The following is a 10,503-nucleotide window of genomic DNA, read 5'->3' as shown; positions in this document are numbered from 1 at the left end:
AAATTAAATGGTGCCCAGGATTTAAGAAATGATCATTTTTGCAGCTTGCATAGACTAGAAAGGACTAGAGAACGGACTTCCCAGAATATATTCAACTGAACATTTTGACAACATTCATAGTCATTACTTCTGGTAAATTAGAGTCCTACACTTGGATAGCTTATTTCCTGGAATTTCCTGTTGTGAAGCAGAATGTGAAGCACTGAAATATCACAGGAGTAACTAAGCTCAAAAGCCTGGCCTTCTAAAGGCACAAGCATTCACACAGCTTCCTACCAGGCAGTTGCTGCTAGTGCTGCTCTCCCAAGAGGAGTCTGCAAGCTGAGCTGGATCCTCAAGTCTTCAGAAAGCTAGGTCACAATTATGGCAGGCTCCATCAACAGGATTCTGGAGCGACTCACTTCTGGGCTCAGGGCTGAACAGTTACCATGTAGAAACACCACTCATGAGAGCTGCTGCCTCTCTGCATTCCATGTATGCAACTCGACTGCACCGATGTTCCTGGAGATGTGAACAAGGCTACATCAGGATATCCCATCATTTCACAGGAGCTTTTGAGGCTTCAGATTAGTGAAGAAAAATGGATACCCTGGATACCCAATAAAATCAGACTCAGTGAGTACCATACCCTCCAACTCACAGTAAGAGAAATCCGGGATCAGCAGCGGCTGGACATGTGTAGAAGCGACTTGCGGTGCCACTCTGCCTGATTTCCGGTGCCCAGACATGGGCAGAGCGGCACCCAAAATCGGTTCTGCGCATGTCCAGACATGCGCAGAAGGAGCCTCCCTGGCAGGTAGGAAATCCGGGGGATTTACGGGATTTTTCTTTATTCGGGATAACAGTGGGAAACAGGTTTAAATATGGGGGTTTCTGACGAAAAATGGGAGACTTGGCAGCTATGATGAGTGCCCAATTTTACTGGACAGACAAGGAAACCAGGCCTTGTTCCAGTTAACAGTTGAAATATTGGACAGCAGCATTTGAAAGAGAAACTCCTCTAGAGCAGCTTATGAAGTGCACTTGGGGGCTTGTATTCCTCTAGCCATTATGCCTCTGCACACTGTGAGCTACAGTAATTCACTGCTCCTATCTCTGCACAGTTGCTAACACTTTGTGTGGCACCTTTTGGATGGCAGTCTTCCTTTTGCTATGGACATACCCATAAAGGCCCTTTTTGTTGCTTTTAACCTCTCTGCAAGCCTGAGTTCATTCTGTGCTTTAACTTTTCTGACTTTGTCTCTACACGTGCTGGCTATTGTTTGAATTCCTCTCTGGTGGTTCCCCCTTTTTCCATTTTATATACATATCCCTTTTATACATATCCCTTTTAAAGTTAAAAGTTCTTTAGATAGCCACCTTGGCTTCTTTAGGCACCTTCCATGTTTCCGTCTCATTGGTATTGCCTGAAGTTGTGCTTTTAATTATCCCTTTTAACAAACTCCCAACCATCATGAACTCCCTTCCCTTTTAGTATTCCTGTCCATGGGATCTCACCCAGCATTTCCCTAAGTTTTCTGAAGTCAGCTTTCTTAAAGCCTAGGATTTGAGTCTTCGTATGCTTGGTTGCTCCTTTCCGCTGAACAATAAATTCCAGAAGAGCATGATCACTCCCACCTAATGATCCTGCCACTTCTACCCCACTAACCAGGTCATCACTATTGGTTAGGACCAGATCTAAAACGGCTGATCCTCTTGTTGCTTCTCCCACTTTCTGGACAATGAAATTGTCTGCAAGGCCAGTGAGGAATCTGTTCGACCTTATGCTCTTGGCTGAGTTTGACATCCAACAAATATCAGGATAGTTGAAATCCCCCATTACTCCTATCTCTCTTCCTTTTGAATGCTTGGTCATCTGTTCCAGGAAGGCATTATCTGTGTCCTCAGTTTGGCTTGGGGATCTATAGTAAACACCCACAATGAGATCACTGTTATTTTTCTCTCCCTTAATTTTGACCCAGATACTCTCAATTTGGCTTTGAAGTTTTAAATCCTGGATCTCTTCACAGGTACTGTATACCTCCCTGACATATAACGCCACTCCTCCTCCTTTCCTATTTGGTCTATTTCTCTGAAATAGATTGTATCCCTCTATTACTACATTCCAATCATGAGTCTCATCCCACCAGGTTTCAGTGATGCCTATTATGTCGCATTTAGTTTGCTGTACCAAGAGCTCAAGTTCATCTTGTTTATTTCCCATGCTCTGTGCATTAGTATACAGACATTGAAGACCATTGATCATTCCCCCATGTCTCTTATTTAAGGTTTTTTTCTCCCACCACTAGGTCTGCATGCTGTTTGCTCCATTTGGTGCTTGACATTTGGATGATCATCTTCAGCACTTGGATAGCAGTAGAAAATGGCTGACATATTCCATCTCTCTGATCCCACGGGCTGATGTACGAGGCTGCCGAGGGGAGTATGCAGCCTCCCAACGCCCCCCCCCCGGGTATGGGGGTGCAGTCTCATCTACAGCGGCCCCATTACCAGCTTCGGCCTTGGAAGAAGGAAGAAGCTGGGGGGCTATGGGTTAAAAGTCCCCGTGGGAATTCGGATCCCCCAGATGCCATTTCTACGAGCGAATACAGGCTCCATGAGAAGAGAAAGATTGGATTAAGTCATGGGCATGCTTCAGACAAGGAAAGAAGATTTATTCTTCTAAACTCTGCCGCTGAGAGAACAAAAGATAACAGAGGAATGTAACCAATAAGAAATGTATGTATTTGACAGGGCTGAATGAGGGAGCGAGAACTTTATAGCTTTGCTTCATTATATTTACACTTAACAACCTCCCGCCTGAAGAACTGAAAAATAATATCTACAAAGCAAACAAGATGAGAAAGTTGAAATTTATTGAATTAATATGGTGTGTTTTTTTTTTAGTATATATACTGTGTGAATTGAAAATATGAATAATCAGAGTATTATCCTTGGAATCGCCTGAAATGTGGTTAAAGACTCCTCAAATTATGGTCATCAGAGAACTGTCTCATTAGCGGCTGGAAACACTTTTGAGTTATGATGCAGCTTTCATTCAGAGTCCGACATGGAGGAGACTATGCCGGCTCGAGATTAGTCAGGGGGGGGGGAGCCATAACTAAGACATTGGATGTGTGTTTATAGTTTTGATTTGCCAATTCTCCCCCTGGAAAGGCTATCTCGAGCGAAATACCACAGGAGTGTAAAGATCTGATTTATGGCGACTGCTCAAAGATGGCTGTTGCCGGCTGAGAGAAGGATTTTTGGATTCTTGGACGGACTTGGCAAGATACCAGCGTGTGAAGAGACAGTGTTAATTTATAGAGGAATCATAGGCATAAATTCACACAGAAACTTATATTTTGGTCAAACTCGCTTGCCTGAGAAAACTCAGGGGCTTGAAAGAAGATGAAAGGACCTTAATAGATTATTGGACAAGATCTGGACATTATTGATTAGAAAGCAGTGACAAGAGGAGGAGGGAACTTTCTGAGTCTGAAGCATGGGAAGTCAATTTTAAATTTGTATAATTTGGCAGAAGATTTGGATTAATTGTTTAATTGAAATTTGTATAATCTGAGAATGAATTAGATGTTAAAATTTGAAAATCTAATAAAAATGTTTATTTTAAAAAAAGATCATCTTCAGCACTTGATAGACTCCTACCTTCAGGACCACTGTCTCCCTCCCCCATATAAGTCAGTTTAAAGCCCTCCTGATAAGGTTTTTGAGATTCATGGCAAAAACATTCCTCCCAACCTTTGTGAGGTGCAGCCCATCACTTACCAGAAGTCCATCTTCAAGAAACTGCAGACCGTGATCTAAGAATCCAAACCGTTCCTGTTTGCACCATTTGCGAAGCCAGTTGTTCACTTCCCCTATTTTCCCCTCTTCCTGTGCCACGTTGTTCAACTGGGAGGACAGATGAGGTGACAATTTGTGCATTTAATTGCTTCAACTTCCTGCCCAGAGCCTCATAATCACTTTTGATCTTCTGGAGCCTATGGCTTGCAGTGCCATTGGTTCCCACATGGACCAAAAGGAAGGGGTATTTGTCAGTGGGTTTTATGATTCATTGCAGCCATTCTGTTACATCTTTGATCTTGGCCCCGGGGAGACAGCACACCTCTTGAGACATCTTGTCAGGCCCACAGATCACTGCTTCTGTACCCCTCAGTAGGGAATCCCCTATCACCACTACACGCCTCTTCATAGGCTTGGTTGGGATTCTTCCATGTGCTGTCCCTTCCAAGGTCACCTGCATATTCCCAGAGGACTGACTTTGCTGCTCGTCTTCATATTCCTGATCAACTGTGATGAGGGAGAGATCTTCAAATGGAGTCTGTTCCTCGTCTTCAAATTGATTGTGTAGTTCTAAACACTCAGAGCGATCCCTGGGCCTTCTGCTTCTATGAGTCACGTTCCTCCATACATCTGGCTCCTGTGTTGGGGAACTGACCTCCTCCTCAGGGATGTCCCCTGGTACCCCTAACCAGCTGCCCCAAACTCTGAGCTTCCAGGGTTTTGTTTTGAAGTCTACAGCCCTCCTAGAAAGTTATGGGGTGAAATATGCAGGAGCCTTCTACCGGTAAGTGATTTCTATGAAATGAGAAAGTTGTTTCAACCTCATATAACCAACATGCTTAACTCTAATTAATCCATGGAGGGGTTAAGACCATAGAGTAAACTGCCCTGCCAGGCTTAACTAAGATACTTAGAAGGGAAGAAACTTAGAAGGGCATATTTTAAAGGTCTAACAGTCCCACATGATATTCTTGCAGAGAAGGTGGAAAAATGTGGGCTGGATGAGATAACTGTTAGGTAGATTTGTAGCTGGTTGACTCCCGAACCCAAAGAGTGCTCAAGAAGGCTCCTTGTCACCTTGGGCAAAAGCGACAAGTGGGGTGCCATAGGGTTCTGTCATGGGTCCATTGATGTTCAGTGTCTTTATAAATGACTTGAATGAAGGAATTGAGGGGATGCTCATCAAATCTGCAGATGACAGCAAGCCAGTGCTGGTGAAGAAAGAATCAGGATTCAAGATGACCGTAAGATATTGGAGAACTGGGCCCAAGTTAACAAAATGAATTTAAATAGGGGGGATATCTTAAACAGCAGTCTGACTTCTCCAAGTGGGGACCATCCCAACCGTCTTACTGCGACCATCTTTAACTATTTGGGTTACGCCATCTCCCAGATATGTAGCTGACAGGAACCCAAAGTTTTCTGCAAATGAGTTATGGAATCTGTATGTGCCTGATAATCATACTTCCACTCTGAAATCCTTATTTTAAAAATCTCATCCATATAATAAAGTCTATAGATAACATTCTCCTACTGTTGGGCATGCTTTCTCATCACAACAGCTGGAATTTGAAAATCATACCCTCCCCAATTCTTTCTCTTTTCTTAAACAGGGAAGCCAGTGTGGTAAGTGTTTGATCTGGGTCTGGCCTCAAATCCTTACTCAGCTGTAAAGCTTGTTGGTGAGTGTGGTGAATCATTTTCTCTTGGAGCCAAACTACACGTTATATGTAATTCTGTGGTACTATTTTCTTGATTTTTCTCTTTTTTAAAAATGGAAAGTATCCATAGGAGACAAAACTTAATAAATAATAGCACTTGGGTGTGAACATACAAAAGGACTGGCAGAGATGAAAGTGGGGAACCCCTGTCTCTTTGGTGCTGCTGATGCACAATTCAGCCAATGGCTTCCCAGCCTCACACTCAAAATCTGACCTGCAAGTGAGGCTGCTCTGGTCAGAAAGCTAGGCCTGGCATGCAGGGCCTCCTCAGTGGGGAGGAACTTGCCCCACCTGTTCCCACTTGCCCCTTGGTGCATTTAAACAGAAAAGGACCAAACTCAGGCCCGAATAGAAAAGGGAACCCAGTAGAACTATGGTGGGGGTGGGGGTGGGAGGGAAGTGTTGTACAATAATGTGCTTTGTTTGTTTTTAAGTTGTCAGTCACTCGTGATAACCAGCAGGTCCGACATCCCTTGCTTCGAGGGTTCAAGAGCAAGACTCAGTTGCTTCAGATGATGGGATGTTCAGGCTGTGAAGATAATAAATCCTGGCTGGCTACTCCTTTCAGCTGCAAAGGCTTGGATGCAAACAGGCCCATACGTGAGTGTTGTCTTCCTGGGGTGTGGGAAGGATACAAAAGGTCAATTGTATGTCCATTTATACACACGTAGTGAGCAGTGGGAGTTTGCAGATGTGCTTACTGTACTACGTACTACTCAAAAGTCCTGGAGCAGGGAAAAGCAGAGATGCATTTCACATTAGATTGAAATAACCAGCCAAATCTTCAATTAAGGTTAGTGGTTGAAATACATTTCCATTTCCATCAGCCTCAGAAAGAACAGAGCCTCTTCTGGTTAGAGAAATGTCCTGTCAGAGGCACACTGTTTTATTCACAAGGGTGTCTCATAAAAAGAGAATAATCATCCCTGCATGCTGACATAATTAGGATCCTAAGCACTCAAATGGCATTTACGTAGTTAAGGGACTCAGAGACCTACGAGGAAGAAGAAATGTTTTCTTGCCTGAAAATCTGAAATGTTATCTTTAGGAACACTTTCGAAACCAGCACCAGGCTTTTATTGGAACATTAACTTTAATCACAAAGGTGGCTATTTTAAATAGAAGTATCAGGACCCAGTGAGGTGTCAGAGAAAGAACACAACCTGGAAGCAAAACTCCACCCATTATAACTTGTTTTGGAGACAGGGAGTACTCCATTTCCCTCCTAGGTTGGGGGTGGGGAGAGGAAACTGTCACTGCATTTCTTAGTGCAGAAAGTATTGATCCGATGTTTAGAGCTCTTTCCTATTCTGATTAATTCAAGGGGGTTCTGGAAGCTACTGGAAGCTTCTCTGTATGAAATAAGCTTCATGATTGTTTGGGTTATACCTTCTGGGAAGCTGCTTTGACCTGGTTCTCTTATCTCTTCCAATTAAGGTCAGGCTGACTATAAATATAGCCTGGGTTTTACTTTCTATCGCTCTTCCTTTTGGTGTGGTATTCTGTACATAGTATGCTTAGTGTTAAGGTTTTGTCTTCTTATAGGTTTATAAGTTTTTGTAAGTGCTGCAGCTGGATTTTTATGGATTGTACCAATCCTGAATGTACTGGATTTGTAACCATTATGCTTATTTGCCTTCAGTAGCAAGTAAAGCTCTGCTTCATGAAGTACAATTGCCTCTGGTCTATTTTTTGAGAATCTCTGCTACGTGTTTAAGTTTTTCTTCCACGCATATGACAGAAACTACATTTGCCCTGAGGACAAGCATATTAGGGCTCAGAGAGTCCAGTTCCTCCCTAGTATCACCTCACAGTGGGCCTTCTGAAAGGAAAGAGCTTCATTCATCTCCCAGGGACTTGAAAGCAAGCTCTCACCCACCTCACCTGTCCCAACACAGCTTGCCCCACCCTCCCCACACAGTTCACTCCAAGCCCACTTTTAATGGAGGGAGGAAGCTCTTTACAGAGTGCTTTGCTCAACTGCTTTGTGAAACGTATTCACTGTTCAACTGCTCCCCTGTGCCACCAGCCACCTTGTTGTCACCTTGTGAACTGCAGCATGACAACAGCCTGCCATTTTTATGTATATAGGAAGATATCCCACCTTTCCTCCAAGGAGCTCAAGGTAGTATACATGGTTCACCTGCTCTCTCACTTTACCCTCACAAATATACCTGTCCAGACCTCGCCCCTGTCTGCCACCTCCTGCCTCTATCGGCCCCCCATAGCTGGAGCAGGCTTTCAAAGAAACAAAGTGTCATTTCACACATGCCCCTTCCTGGCAGTATTTTTCTGGTATGCTCTGAGCATGTTTGCCCCATTCACTCAACTCAATTGGACTCAAAGCCTGCTGCTACTTTAGGTGCGGGTGACTATGTGTGTCTGTACATTTTTGAACATCTTTGTATTTCGAGGTTATGTTTTCACTCAAAAAAGCAGTTTTTGAAATCAAGGCAAAACACTTTGCAAAGCAACAGCCCAATAGAACAGAGTATTTTGTACAGTATTTTTAGTCAGAAAAGAAAACTAATGCAAGAGCGCCCCCTTCCTGTAGGATGAGTTTTCATTCTTTTTTTAAAAGAACAAAATACTCCAATATACAGGTGAAACTCGGAAAGTTAGAATATAGTCGAAAAGTGCATTTATTTCAGTAATGCAACTTATTATTTTTATTTTTATTTTTTACAAATGCTTTCTTTTGGAAATTCCACAGTAATAAAACAAATAGTTGCAATAATACAAAAATAGCACCACTATATTCTGCTCTGGTCAGACCTCACCTGGAGTACTGTGTCCAGTTCTGGGCACCACAGTTCAAGAAGGATACTGACAAGCTGGAACGTGTCCAGAAGAGGGCAACCAAAATGGTCAAAGGCCTGGAAACAATGCCTTATGAGGAACGGCTTAGGGAGCTGGGTATGTTTAGCCTGGAGAAGAGAAGGTTAAGGGGTGATATGATAGCCATGTTCAAATATATTAAAGGATGTCATATAGAGGAGGGAGAAAGGTTGTTTTCTGCTGCTCCAGAGAAGCGGACACGGAGCAATGGTTTCAAGCCACAAGAAAGAAGATTCCACCTAAACATTAGGAAGAACCTCCTGACAGTAAGAGCTGTTCGGCAGTGGAATTTGCTGCCAAGGAGTGTGGTGGAGTCTCCTCCTTTGGAGGTCTTTAAGCGGAGGCTTGACAGCCATCTGTCAGCAATGCTTTGATGGTGTTTCCTGCTTGGCAGGGGGTTGGAAGGGATGGTCCTTGTGGTCTCTTCCAACTCTATGATTCTATGATTCAAATGATCCATGTAACCTAATGGTAGGGCCAGCTGTTGTTACAAGCTCAAGTGACCACTGCCAAGCTTTAATTTGAATTAGAGAGAATAGCATAGGGTGTGTGTGTGTGTTTTGTTGTTGTTGTTTAGTCATGTCCGACTCTTCGTGACCCCATGGACCAGAGCACGCCAGGCACTCCTGTCTTGCACTGCCTCCCGCAGTTTGGTCAAACTCATGTTCGTAGCTTCGAGAACACTGTCCAACCATCTCGTCCTCTGTCGTCCCCTTCTCCTTGTGCCCTCAATCTTTCCCAAAATCAGGTTCTTTTCCAGGGAGTCTTCTTTCCTCATGAGGTGGCCAGCTTCAGGATCTGTCCTTCCAGTGAGCACTCAGGGCTGATTTCCTTCAGAATGGATAGGTTTGATCTTCTTGCAGTCCATGCGACTCAGCACCAAAATTCAAAAGCATCAATTCTTTGGCGATCAGCCTTCTTTAAGGTCCAGCTCTCACTTCCATACATCACTAGTGGGGAAACCATAGCTTTAACTATACGGAACTTTGTTGGCAAGGTGATGTCTCTGCTTTTTAAGATGCTGTCTAGGTTTGTCATTGCTTTTCTCCCAAGAGGCAGGCGTCTTTTAATTTCGTGACTGCTGTCACCATCTGCAGTGATCATGGAGCCCAAGAAAGTAAAATCTCTCACTGCCTCCATTTCTTCCCCTTCTATTCGCCAGGAGGTGATGGGACCAGTTGATAAAAAGATGGAGAGGAGCACAGGATTTGGGCAAGTGGTACAGACGTCATCCTGAATCAACCTCTGCCATCAAGAGCAATGAGGGAAGTCCTACATTTAGGAGCAGACCCACCGAGGATTGCACTTTGCAGCTTAAGCTTTCGAAACAGTTCTAAGTAAAATCCAGCTCAGAGGAAGTATACACTCTGAAACTGGTTCCCAGTGAGGAGATCCTATGCCATCATGGTGCAGGGAAAAAATTAAGCATACCTATTTTTTGTTTATACTTTATCTAAGGAAAGTAGTATTTGGATCCCTAAAAACTACTCCAGTTATGAAGACACTCCAGTTATGCATGCCACTTTGATTGAGCTCCTTGGAGGAAAGGTCAGATAAAAATGTAATAAATAAATGACAAATGAGAGCTTTATAAGATTAGCCAGCAGTTTAAAAAATACTGTTTCCACTAATCATTCCAAAATGGTAGGTTTTCAAAACAAAAATCGTTACTCTTTTTTATTTTATATTTATAAAAATATTTCTATACTGCTGTATCGTAAAAATGTACCACAGTGGTTTACAACATAGAAACATAAAACCAAACAGCGTCACAAAAAGAAATAAAGTTAAAAGCAGTAAGAAATTAAAAACAAACATCAATAGACCATCATGGTGTGTGTGTGTACTCTTTCTTGCCTGCATAAGCCTGGCAGAATAGAAAAGCTTTCAGCAAGTGTTTAAAAGCTGGCACAGAAGGCTCCCAGTGAAACTGTATATTAAGAAAGGAATAAAGTGTCCTCTTCTTTTTGTCCTTCAAGTTCTTGTCTCCTTTAGACAAATGATAAGCTGTTGGTTCTGTTGCACTGCTTAGAAGCATTCCCCATATTAGAGTTGTGGGTTTCCTATTGAAGTTAAGCACTGAAAAATACAAATATATTCACGAAACATGCAGCCACATGTTTGTGAAAACAGAATGCAGGATCAGGTAGGCTTTTGG

At 43.0% G+C, this 10,503-nt stretch overlaps 1 long non-coding RNA gene across 1 annotated transcript; it reads left to right on the top strand.

Moving 5' to 3' along the window:
• The first annotated feature begins 281 nt into the window (after nt 1-281).
• Nucleotides 282-3,618, top strand: LOC148684712 (uncharacterized). Its single transcript, XR_015951252.1, has 2 exons — nt 282-615; nt 2,289-3,618. It is a non-coding gene; the product is annotated as an uncharacterized LOC148684712 (long non-coding RNA).
• The last annotated feature ends 6,885 nt before the right edge of the window (nt 3,619-10,503 follow it).

This window comes from Zootoca vivipara, chromosome 8 (assembly GCF_965207765.1).
Source record: "Zootoca vivipara chromosome 8, rZooViv2.hap1.1, whole genome shotgun sequence".
In the NCBI taxonomy this organism is placed as follows: Eukaryota; Metazoa; Chordata; class Lepidosauria; order Squamata; family Lacertidae; genus Zootoca; species Zootoca vivipara.
Note: the sequence above shows the minus strand (reverse complement) of the source record. Positions and strands in the feature narration are given on the sequence as shown.